This window comes from Lithobates pipiens, unplaced genomic scaffold, assembly GCF_037356315.1.
Source record: "Lithobates pipiens isolate NorthernLeopardFrog02 unplaced genomic scaffold, aLitPip1_a1.2 Scaffold_8, whole genome shotgun sequence".
NCBI classification, from domain to species: Eukaryota; Metazoa; Chordata; class Amphibia; order Anura; family Ranidae; genus Lithobates; species Lithobates pipiens.
Genome location: NW_027507903.1, coordinates 504,386,195 through 504,398,039, shown reverse-complemented (window position 1 = coordinate 504,398,039; position 11,845 = coordinate 504,386,195).

The following is an 11,845-nucleotide window of genomic DNA, read 5'->3' as shown; positions in this document are numbered from 1 at the left end:
AGGTTAGTATATTACTCCATTTCCCCATCATGGTTGGTGACAAAAACATATTATTATTTTTTTATTTTTTTTTTTTAACTCTGAACTTACAATCCTTTGCAAGGATGAGAACAAAATTTAAATTTTCTGGTAAAAAACAAATGTTTTAGAGATTGTTCATTATAAAAAGGAGCATGCCATCCCCACTGTAAATCTGTTTTAGGCATGTGCAGGGAATTTAGTGAAAATGAATGGCAAGAATATTATCAGAAAATGCTGGAGAACAACTTGTATTCATGAGCCTGGAAGCTGTGCATGGCAATTACTTGGAACTTTCCAACAGGACAAAGGTCCAAGTCATAAGGCCAAGCCAACCCTTCAGTGGCTGTTGCAGCAAAACAAGTGAAGGTTCTGGAATGGCCATTACATTTGCCTGGCTTCAATATCATTCAGCCACTTTGAGGAGATCTCAAACATGCAGTTCATGCTAGACAACCAAAGAAATGAAAGGATCTGGAGGCTTTTTGGCACACAAAAATTTGCACCTTTTAGGCCTCATGCATACCTGACATTTGGTTAACTGTCCTAGTAGTCAGCAGCGTTTTTTGCAGGAAAAAAAAAATGCCTGTCTCTTGTAAAACTGTCTAAAGCTTTTACAGGTGTTAATTCAGTAGCATTTTTTTCTGCCCAAACTCTGCTGCTCCTGGTGCACTAGCAGTGCGTTTGTGTGTGTTTGGTGTTTTTTTTTTTTTGTTTTGTTTTTTTTCTTGCCTCTAAAAGCTCCTGCCACTGCTGTTAACCTGTGTGTCCATGCACACATTCGATTTTAACGTGAAGGGGCAAAGAAAAGGGGGGCATTGCATGCATTTATCCACTTGCATGAAGTGATCACTCATAGATCATTCACCGGGGAGAGTGCTGTTACCGTAGCCAAAAGCATATATATCACAAACAATAACCCAGTATAGAGCACCAGGGATGTGTTGCATATGCTAATAAAAAAATTAGATAATACTAGAGTAGTCTAAAATCTGAATTTATTATATCACAAAAATCATCACAGTCTAAGGCCAGTGATAGAGAAAACAGTTCCACAGTAATTGGCTAACAACAAGTCTCTGTTGTGAAGTAATCACCACACCCAACATATAACAGTTAAAGGGCGTCCAGACATCTTTTCTTTTAACAACACACGGGTAGGTTGTCAGCTGAAAAACTCATTGTGGAAATAAAGGTTAAATAACAGTAACTGTGTCAATTAATGACAACCTGACTCTGTGTGGTCCCAAGGGAAGGAAGGGTGGGAAAGAGAAATTGGAAAGGGGATGCCAGCTGGTGTTAATAAAATTCCTGGAAAAGCGTGGGCAGCTCAATGGTTCCACGTGAAATGAGAAGATGATCCTGACTTATTCATCAAGGTAGAATTGCCTTAGTGACCTGTTAGAGCTGAAGATGAAGGATAATCAAGTGGCAGTCTAGTGTATTCACATAAAGCAGCTCATACAAGTCATGGCACTAAGGTAGAAAGTACTTTGAAGTGTCATAGATGGCTGGGATGAATCCTCTTATAAGAAATAGTACATCTATAGGAACTATGGCCTATATAGGTTTTGGTCCTGGCATCCTGGTGCACTATAAGTGGTGTTTGCAAGCACTTTCAGGCTAGGAATGGGGAACTTCGCTTGCACATGTGCTACAGCAGGGCTCGACAAACCCCAGGTCGCCAATGCGACCAGAAATCACGACCTGGCGCCTAAGCTGCCACCAGCCCACTCACTATCGATGCCCCAGACATGCAGCAGCATTAACACTGACTGCCGTCCTCCTCCCTCCTTCACACTCAGCAGCGCTGCGCTGAGTGTGTGAAACTGACAAGCAATGGAGACAGGAGGATCTGTCAGCTTGATGTCGGGGTGGGCGGGACCCAGCAGCTATCAAACACCAGCCAATGGGATCTGGGCGGGCCGCTACGTGTATGTGGCCCGCCCCTTTTCTTAAGCAGCCCAATCGTTGGCTGGTGTTTGATAGCTGCTGAGTCCCACCCACCCCGGCCGGGCCCCGCCCATTCCGACATTAAGCTCAATTTTGACAGCTCCTCTGTTACATTTCAGTAACAGAGTGCTCAGTGTGAAACCTGCCAGTGCCACCTGCCACCAATCAGTGCCACCTGCTAGTGCCAACCAGTGCCACCTCCAATCAATACCACCTGCAACCACCAACCAGTGTCAGTGCCAACCAGTGCCACCTGCCACCGCCAATCAGTGCCACCTGCTAGTGCCAACCAGTGCCACCACCAATCAATACCACCTGCCACCGCCAATCAGTGCCACCGTCAGTCAGTGCCGCCTGCCACTGGCAATCAGTGCCACCTGCCACCACCAATCATTGCCTCCGCCAATCAGTGCCACCTGCCAGTGCCACCAATCAGTGCCACCTGCCAGCGGCAACCAGTGCCACCTGCCACCACAAATCAGTGCCACCTGCTAGTGCCAACCAGTGCCATCGCCAATCAATACCACCTGCAACCACCATCCAGTGCCACCTGCCAGTCCCGAGTGTCACCGTCAATCAGTGCCACCTGCCAGTGCCATTTGCCACCGCCAATCAGTGCCACCGCCAACCAGTGCCACCTGCCACCACCTACCAGTGCCACCACCAACCAGTGCCACCTGCCACTACCAATCAGTGACACCTGCCAGTGCCACCGCCAATCAGTGCCAGTGCCAACTAGTGCCACCGCCAACCAGTGTCACCTGCCAACACCAACCAGTGCCACCGCCAATCAGTGCCATCTGCCAGTGACAACTAGTGCCACCGCCAACCAGGGCCACCTGCCATCACCAACCAGGGCCACCTGCCAGTGCCAATAGTGTCACCTGCCAGTTCCAAACCAGTGTCACCTGCCAGTTCCAACTAGTGTCACCTGCCGGTGCCATTTGGCAGTTCCACGTGCCTTCCAGTGGCAACCAGTGCCACCTACCAGTGCCAGCCAGTTCCATATGTTGCCAGCCTTACTCTTTCTGGTCAGCCCATACCCCTGATGTAACAGCGTTTCAATGGAGTTATTGACTGGGTGCTCCATTGTGAGTTAGGGATAGGGGGTGAAAATGAGTGGCCTTACCCCGGGAGCTGAAAAAAAAAACTGGCTCCTAACTTTTTTAACTGGCTCCTAAATTCAAAGCAAATTTGTCAACCCCTGTGCTACAGCATTAAACTTCCAATCATGGGCTTGTGTTAATCACCGTGTGGTGAAGGTACTTTACCGTCCTGTGCATGAAGTTTTAGTCCTCTATAATCCCATCCATAGGTAATGTATGGCTGTATCACTCCGAGAATGCTTGTTTGTTTCCCAGCGTCTTCGGCTGTGTGCCGTGTGTGATCGTGTATCTCTTTCACATGGCCGGCAACCTCAACTCAGCGGGGCTTGCGAAGGTGGTGTCATGTGATGGAACGGTTGTGACATCAACGAGTTTCACTAGTAAGGATAACGTAGCTTCTTCTGGATGGTCTAGTATGTTCTAACTTTTGTTACCATATGTAACCCTTCCCTGGTGCTCTATACTGGGTTATTGTTTATGATATAACAGGAAGGCGTGTTTAGAGGCGGGGGGAAAAAAAAAGTCCGCAGACCCTCCTTGAAACGGCTGTAAATATGTCCAGTGTGCATGTGAAACTAAGGTTGGGGTTACACTATTGTGAATTGGATGCAGATTTCTCTGATCGCTCATGAGGCTGCTCTGCAAGTGCCCTGCAACCTTGTGCAGAACAGAAAACAACAGGATAAAGCTGGCAGTGTTGTGTTGCTTTCTCACCACCTGCTTTCCCCCCTTTGACCCTGCTTACAGTTGTGGGACGCTTGCAGTGTTCCCCTATTTATTTGATGGGTCATGATTGGCAGGCAGTAACGCTTACCAAAAGCAACAGGAGGTTTAATTCCTGCTGCAGCATGTGTAGAGCTTTGGTTGCTGCCTCAGCAGCTAAAGGAGGTAGGGATCTGGGCCAGTAAATCTACAATTTAACCACTGTGAACGAGCCCTAGTGGTGCCGCTGCCGAATGCAACTAAGGGCTCATTTACAAGTGCAGATCTGTGAGGAAATAACCCAGGACACCATGCGTCATCTCATTAGGAGCATTCCCACAATGTCAGGCATGCATACAAGTACGTGGGGGCCATACAAACTACTGAGTACCATTTTGTGTTGCTGCAATAAAATTTCAGCAAAATGGACTAGCCTGCTGCATCGTTTTCTTCACTCTGATTTTCAAGGTGTCTGATAATTATCATTTCCATCAAACTATGTGGCATCCTTTCATTCCTAACACATTACCCAGTCCATAGCAGCAGGGTAGCCATCAGAAATTTTTGGGCCCCTTACACAGCTTCAGGCCCAGCAGTATGGGGGGTGGAAGGGCACAGTATGGGGGGGACAGGCGGACACAGTATAGATGAGCAATAGGGCACAGTGTGGGGGGGGGGGGGGGTAGAAGGACACAGTACAGGGTGGGGCATGTAGGAGGGCAAAAGGGCACAGTACGGGGAGGGGGGAGGAGGACACAGTACAAATCGGCAATAGAGCACAGTACAAGGAGGGCACAGCATAGGGGGAGGAGGGAACAGTACACAGGGTGATGGTAGGGCACAGTATGGGGGGGGGGAGGCAGGAAGGCACAGTATGGGGGGTAGGAGAGCAAAATACAGGGGAGTAGGAAGACAGTAGAGGGGGACAGGAAGGAGCAGTATGGGGGGGGCTGGATTGCACAGTACAGGAGAGGCAGGATCCAGAGATTCCAGCATGCCTTGTTACTAGACTCCAACTGTAGAGGAATTAGAAGTCTCAGCATGCCTTGTAACTGGCCCCTGGATCAAGCACCCCCTCCGGAATCTATGGCTGGACCAAAGAGTCCCTTGTGGCTCAGAGCCATCTTGTGGTTGGTCAGATCATGTCTCTTCACCAGACACTCTGACTGTGCTTCAGTTTTCCGATCCTCTCTTCAATTCCTCCATCCTCCTGGAGCTGTCCTGCAGAGCCCATCACCCGGAACCACTGTACTGCACTCACTAGATTTACCACCCACAGTACAGTGTGACACGTCATGGCCACTGATATGTAGCTGCAAGTAGCCAAAAGAATTGCAGAAATGAGGACTGGCCACAATTGTTCACATGACCACTGTGGCTGCAGAAAAATAGTGCAAAGTGCAGAGACGGAAACTGCAACAGAGGGGAACTACAGGGGCTCTCCATGCACCTGGGGCCCCTGGGAAATGTCCAGGTTGTCCCATGCATTGTGACGGACCTGGGTTGGACCCTACATGTGTATTGGCTGTCCCCCCTAATGGCGACCATGTATCAGTACAGTGGAACCTTGGATTACGAGCATAATCCGTTCTAGGAGTATGCTCGTAATCCAATGTACTCATTCACGAGGTTTGCCAAAATCAGCCGAAGCGTGCTCGGGCATTTCCGAACACCGACAATCGGCGCTGTTTAGCTCCAGCTCAAGCAGTACTGCACACTGCTTTTGGCCTGAATCCTGCTCATTTTGCGAGACAACACTTGCAAACCGAGTTAGGATTTTTCGAAATGCAGTGCTCAATTTGCGAAATGCTCGTTAACCGTGTTACTCGCAAACCAAGGTTCCACTGTATAGCTATCCAGCATGATATTTTCCCCATTGAAATTGGATGTGTTTTCAAAGTGTTCTTTTCATTCTTTTGAGCAATGTAGTTGTGAAACACGACAATAGATAAAATAATGTGCATGAGGTTTTTTTTTTTTTTAATGCAGCACACTACAAGGTATATGCTTTGGATATAGGGTTTTGGTAAATCTAAAGCAAAATTGTACAAGAAAAATGTGTAATGTCTGGCCAGTCCTACTGTTACGCATTTCTTGGATTTACCCATCTAGCTAAAGATGCCCTTTAAAAAGATTACTTCAGCCCACTTCCATTTCTCCAGTGACTCTGATCACTTGAGGGCTCTATGGAGCTCCATTACAGCCACTACACTGTGCACACTTACTTTCCCAGGACCTACACACTAATGAGCAATCCCTATGGGCACAGCCATGGACAGGTGATAGAGCAGTTGCCCTGTAAAGCTGGCCCATACACAAAGTGAAATTCAACTGGTGCCTGATAAACCAGAAAAAATTGGTTCATTGTGTGGCCCACCGCTACCTAGCATCCCTTAACTGAAAAAAAATCAAAGGAGCTGTGTGGAAAATTGTCAACTAAACAGCCCCCGCATCCAATCAAATGCAGCCATTCTCTGGATGCTGTGACAGTTGGCAGCGCTGATCATCACAATACAATAACCTCAGCGGGAGATACACCCACTCACACTGGGTACTGTGAATGGAGGAACCTGTTCCACTTCTGTGTGTGGCCAGCCACACCCACCTGCATTTGATTAAAAGCAAACATAATTATAATGTTTAAAGGGGTTGTAAAATCAGAAGTTTATTTATCTTAACCTCCCTGGCGGTATGATTCATTCTGGTTTTAGGTGCTGAAAGCGGTACAATTATTTTGCATGGAAATTTGGCGTTTTATTTTGTAGTCCTGTAATTCTTAGGTATAACTCTCTTAAATCTGTTCAATCCAGAGTCTAGCAGACATCCCAGGTATGATAAAGTTTATAATATAATAATAAAAATTATTCAATAATGTAATCAAATCCTAAAACACTGAAAAAGGGACACTTTGGTTGCTATGGACAATCTCCAAATTTCAGGCAGAAAAAAAACAGTATTTATAATGTAAAAGTGCATGCAGGGCACTGCACAGACCACTAGGGACAAATGGGGTGTGTAATTTTTTTATACAGTACTGTAATCTGTAAGATTACAGTGCTGTGTGTGTTTTGTGTCTTTTTACTTTTTTGAATTTGCCGCCGATCTCCGCTCCCATGCGCCGTAACGTCGCAGGGAATGGAGCTCGGCGGCATTGTGAATCGAGCGGAGGACAGCTCGATCACACAGCGCGGAGGACATCGCTGGATCCAGGGGACAAGGTAAGTAACTCTCCCTGTGTCCTCCCTGTATCCAGTGATGCGATCCCGAGTCTGGCTCGGGGTTACCGCTCGTGTTAGTAAAATCCCAACCCGAGCCAGACTCGGGATTACCGCTAGGAAGGTTAATACATTCTTTACACTAAGATAAAAGCTTTCTGTGTGCAACAGCCCCCCCCCCCCCCCCCCACCAATACGTACATCTCTTTCCAGCAATATCCACGAATGTCTTAGCCACCCGGGACTCTCCCTCCTGATTGGCTGAGACATAGCAGCGGCATCATTGGCTCCCGCTGCTGTCAATCCAAGTTCGTTAGACCGGAGAAAGAGGGGCGGAGCCAAACCGCAGCTCTGTGTCAGAATGGCACACAGAGCTGCAGCTCGGGTGCCTCCAAGGAAAGCTGCTTGCTGGGGGGTAACGCGGCAGGAGTGAAAGGCCAGTAGCACCGAAGAGGGACCAGAGAAGAGGAGGATTGGGGCTGCTCTGTGCAAATCCACTGCACAGAGGAGGTAAGAACATGTTTTTTTTAATAAAAATAACAAACAAGACTTTACATACACTTTAACCAGGTAAGGACTGAGCATCTTTCTGAGATTTGGCGTTTACAAGTTAATAACAGTTTTTTTTTTGCTAGAAAATTACTTAGAATATTATATATATATATATATATATAATGTTTGGGGTCCTAACACCCTAGAGAATAAAATGGCGGTCGTTGCAATACTTTCTGTCACACTGTATTTGTGCAGCGGTCTTACAAGCGCACTTTTTTTTTAATTTAAAAATAAAACAGTAAAGTTAGCCCAATTATTTTTTTTTATTATGAAAGATATTATTACACCAAGTAAATGAATACCCAACATGTCATGCTTCAAAATTGCGCCCGCTCGTGGAATGGCACAAACTTTTACCCTTAAAAATTTCCATAGGTGACATTTAAAAAATTCTATAGGTTGCATGTTTTGAGTTACAGAGGAGGTTTAGGGCTAGAATTATTGCTCTCGCTCGAACGATCGCGACAATACCTCACGTGTGGTTTGAACACCTTTTTTATATGCAGGCGCTGCTCACGTATGCTTTCGCTTCTGCAGCAAGCTGGAGGGGCCTTAAAAAAACGTAAACATCCCTTGTAATAGAAAAAAAGCACGACAGGACCTCTTAAATATGAGATCTGGGGGTCAAAAAGACCTCAGATCTCATATTTCCACTACAATGCAATAAAAAACAAAAAAAGTCTCTTTAAGAGCATTGGGCAGAAGTGACATTTTGACGTCGCTTCCGTCCTGCAATGATATGGAGACGGGTGGGGACCATCTTCTCACTCGTCTCCATGCCAAGCAGGATCAAGGACCCAATTGCCTCCGCCGCTACCGACGGCTCCGGTAAGCGGCGGAGGGGCCCTCTCCCACCGCCGATAAAAGTGATCTTGCGGTGAATCCGCTGCAGAGACCACTTTTATCGGAAAGCAGACTGCCCGCTGAAGAAGAGGATACTGGGGTTATAGTAGCTAGCTGGTGGTCCGGAAGTGGTTAAGGCTAAAATTACACTTCCCCCCCTGCCGGACTTCAGTTTTTTTTTCTAAGAGCACCTCCGGCCAGCTGGGGAGACACAAGAACACATTAATAACATGCCATCACATATTACTACCATGCCTTTGTTGAGGACCCCCCCCCCCCCCATAAATTTGGGTGGATAACTAGTGCTGTAATGAAAGACTAATGAAAAAATAGAATTTTTTATTACAGTTTACCTGTAAAATCCTTTTCTTGGAGTACATCACGGGACACAGAGCCTCATAGTAATTACTTAGTGGGTTATATTTTACCTTCATGTGCTGGACACTGGTGTAATCAATTAGACAGGAAGTTTCCTCCCTAAATAACCCCTCCCATACCAGGAGTGCCTCAGTTTTTGTAGCAAAGCAATAATGGGAGCTCTGTGTCCTGTGCTGTATTCCAAGAAAAGGATTTTACAGGTAAGCTGTAATAAAAAATCCTGTTTTCTTTAGCGTACATCACGGGACACAAAGCCTCATAGTAATTACTAAGTGGGATGTTCCAGAGCAATGCCTACTGAGGGGAGGGAGATACAAATAACGCAGACCGCCATCAGACATGAGGACCTATACTGCTGCCTGCAGCACACTGCGCCAAAAAGCAGCATCCTCTTGCCGTCTAGATTGCCTCGGTATGCCATTATTGCTACACCCTGGGCCTTTAGTCCTGCTAGAGGCAGGCCCCAGCACTTTGTAAACCCGGGGCACAGTGGCTAACCCGAAGGGCGAGGCCACCAACTGGAAGAGGTGCTGTTCGCCTGCGAATCGCAGGCTGCCTCTGTAATCCCAAATAACTACATATGTAAATAGCACCCCTTATGTGTATGTGGCAAAAAAAGCCTTGTCTCTATGGAAGCACGCTTTCATGGAAGTATGAATTCATACAAATATGTTTTAAGCGAAACATAAAATGTGTGTGCTGTATACCTGCATAAATGTAGCACGTGCGCTATGGAACAGGCATCATGCATCTTTATGTAATTCAGCATTTTTTTTTTATGCGATCAAGCATTTTAAGCACCACTATGCAAACAAGTACCCTTGCGTGACCAAGGACTCTTGTGTGATCCAGCAACCTTGTGCGATCGAGCATCTTTATGCAATCAAGCATTTTTATGCGATTTTAGGCATTCCTGTGCAAACAAGCCTCTGTGTGATCAAGTATCCTTGAGTAAACAAGGACTCTAGTGCGATCAAGCATGTTTATGCGATCAAGCATCTTTATGCAACTAAGCACTTTAATGTGACCAAGCATCCTCATGCGACTATGTAAAAACCATGTATATCCATACAAACAAAACCACATATTTTTATGTGATCAACAATAAATATGTTTTGATACTTATTTTTACCCCACATGCATTTTGTACATTCCAAACTCATGTTTTTTATGCAAACCTGTGGACTGGTAAAGAGAAAGTTATCCTCTGGAAACGTGCGTTTCCACAATCATGCGATTTAGCTGTTGTGCGTTAGCAACAATGTGCTCCAGCAACTGTGCATTCCAGCAGTTATGCGTTTGGCTAGCTTGTAAGCAAGCACCTGCATAAGGATCCTGTGGAGGGTTTCTAGCAACCAATACTCCACGGATAAGGTAAGGAAATTCTTATGCCCCGTACACACGAGCGGACTTAAGTCCGACAGACTTCCAAAGGAGTTCCGTCGGAGTTCTGCTGGAATTCCGACGGAGTTCTGACAGACTTTTCGGCCGAACGGACTTGGCCACACACAATCACACTAAACTCCGACGGATTCGAACGTGATGACGTACGACCCGACTCGAATAAGGAAGTTCATAGCCAGTAGCCAATAGCTGCCCTAGCGTCGGTTTTAGTCCGTCGGAGTAGCATACACACGAGCGGAGTTTTCGAAGGGGACCGGGTCCGGCGGAGTTCCTTCGGGAAAATTTGAAGCATGTTCCATATTCTAAAGTCCGTCAGACTTTGGTGAATCAAAAGTCCGTTGCAGCCCACACACGATCGGATAGTCTGACGGACTCTGTCCTTCGGACTTTGGATGTTGAAAAGTCCGCTCGTGTGTACGCGGCATTAGGAGGAGAAAAAAAACAGCTTGTGCAGGTGCCTAATCAGCCTAAACCAACTGTTCCATTAATGGACGGACTGGGAAGGTACAAGAAGCCTATAGGAATTTAAAAGACCCCAAGGAGGAGACAGAGGCTTCGTCCGTCTGGGCTGGGGGTAAGTTATATGCAGCATGAATCTCTGTAAACAATTGCAGCTGCGACTTCAGAGCTTGTGAGGCTTCTGATACCTCCACCTCGTCAGATTGCACCTGTTCCCTGTCCCCTGATGGTGATCCTTCATCATCAGACTGTTGATCCTCTGATTGAGGATTAGAGCAGGGGAAGGGGACCTACCCCACTTTCAGATCTCTTTTGAGGTTGCTGCGATTAAAGCAGGTATCCTGTCCTGTAAACCAACCAATGAGGTCTGCAATGTTGGGAGAGGCTGCAATGGCTCATCCTACGCGGCTGCCTCAGGTCTCTCAGGGGAGGCTGGTATCATGCAGGCATGTCTAGAACCCCTAGATCCAGATGGTGACACCTTAGTGCCCCTTTGTCTCCCCTTAAAAGGGGTTCAGGGGCAGGAAATAGTCCTAAGCCCAAAAGCAGAGGTACTAACACAAGTGTATCAACTACTGAGCCTAGTCTGGCACAAAAAAACAAAACAAATGCCTGCTAATCTGCACAGCCTGATGCTGAGTAGGTGTCTTTAGTATGCCTTAATCCAATCCACACAGGTGCTTACATGCCCCATACAAGCTGCTGTGTCCTTTCGCTTTACAGTTCTCCTGGCGTCTGGGGTTTTTAAAACAATACCTGCCCTCCGCCTGCACTGTAGATCGCTGTGCACGCACACGGAAACCATCCCCCCGCTGCTCCAGTATAGAGAAAACTGCGCATAGGGGACAGCGGGGAGAGGGGGGGGGGAAGAGATTACCTCATGCGGGGAGATCGCTTTGGGACCCTTAGACTATGTGGGACCCCCCCTTACAACTTTCGTGGCAGAGCCTGAAGCGGAAGAGGTGAGCAGATCCACAGACTTGTGGCGGAAAACAGGTAAGACATGCAACTACTCACAGAGGAGAACTCCAGGAATTTCTCTGGGTTGTCTTCACTTACTTTGTCCCCGCCGCAGGATACTGCTGAAGACCAGACAGATCCAGCCTTCACCCATCACGGCGGGTTGTGTTGTGCCAACTTTCAGGGTTCCAAGTTCCTACTTAAAGGGCGCCTCTTTCCTGGACCTGTAAGGCACTCTGCCAGAAACCTTTG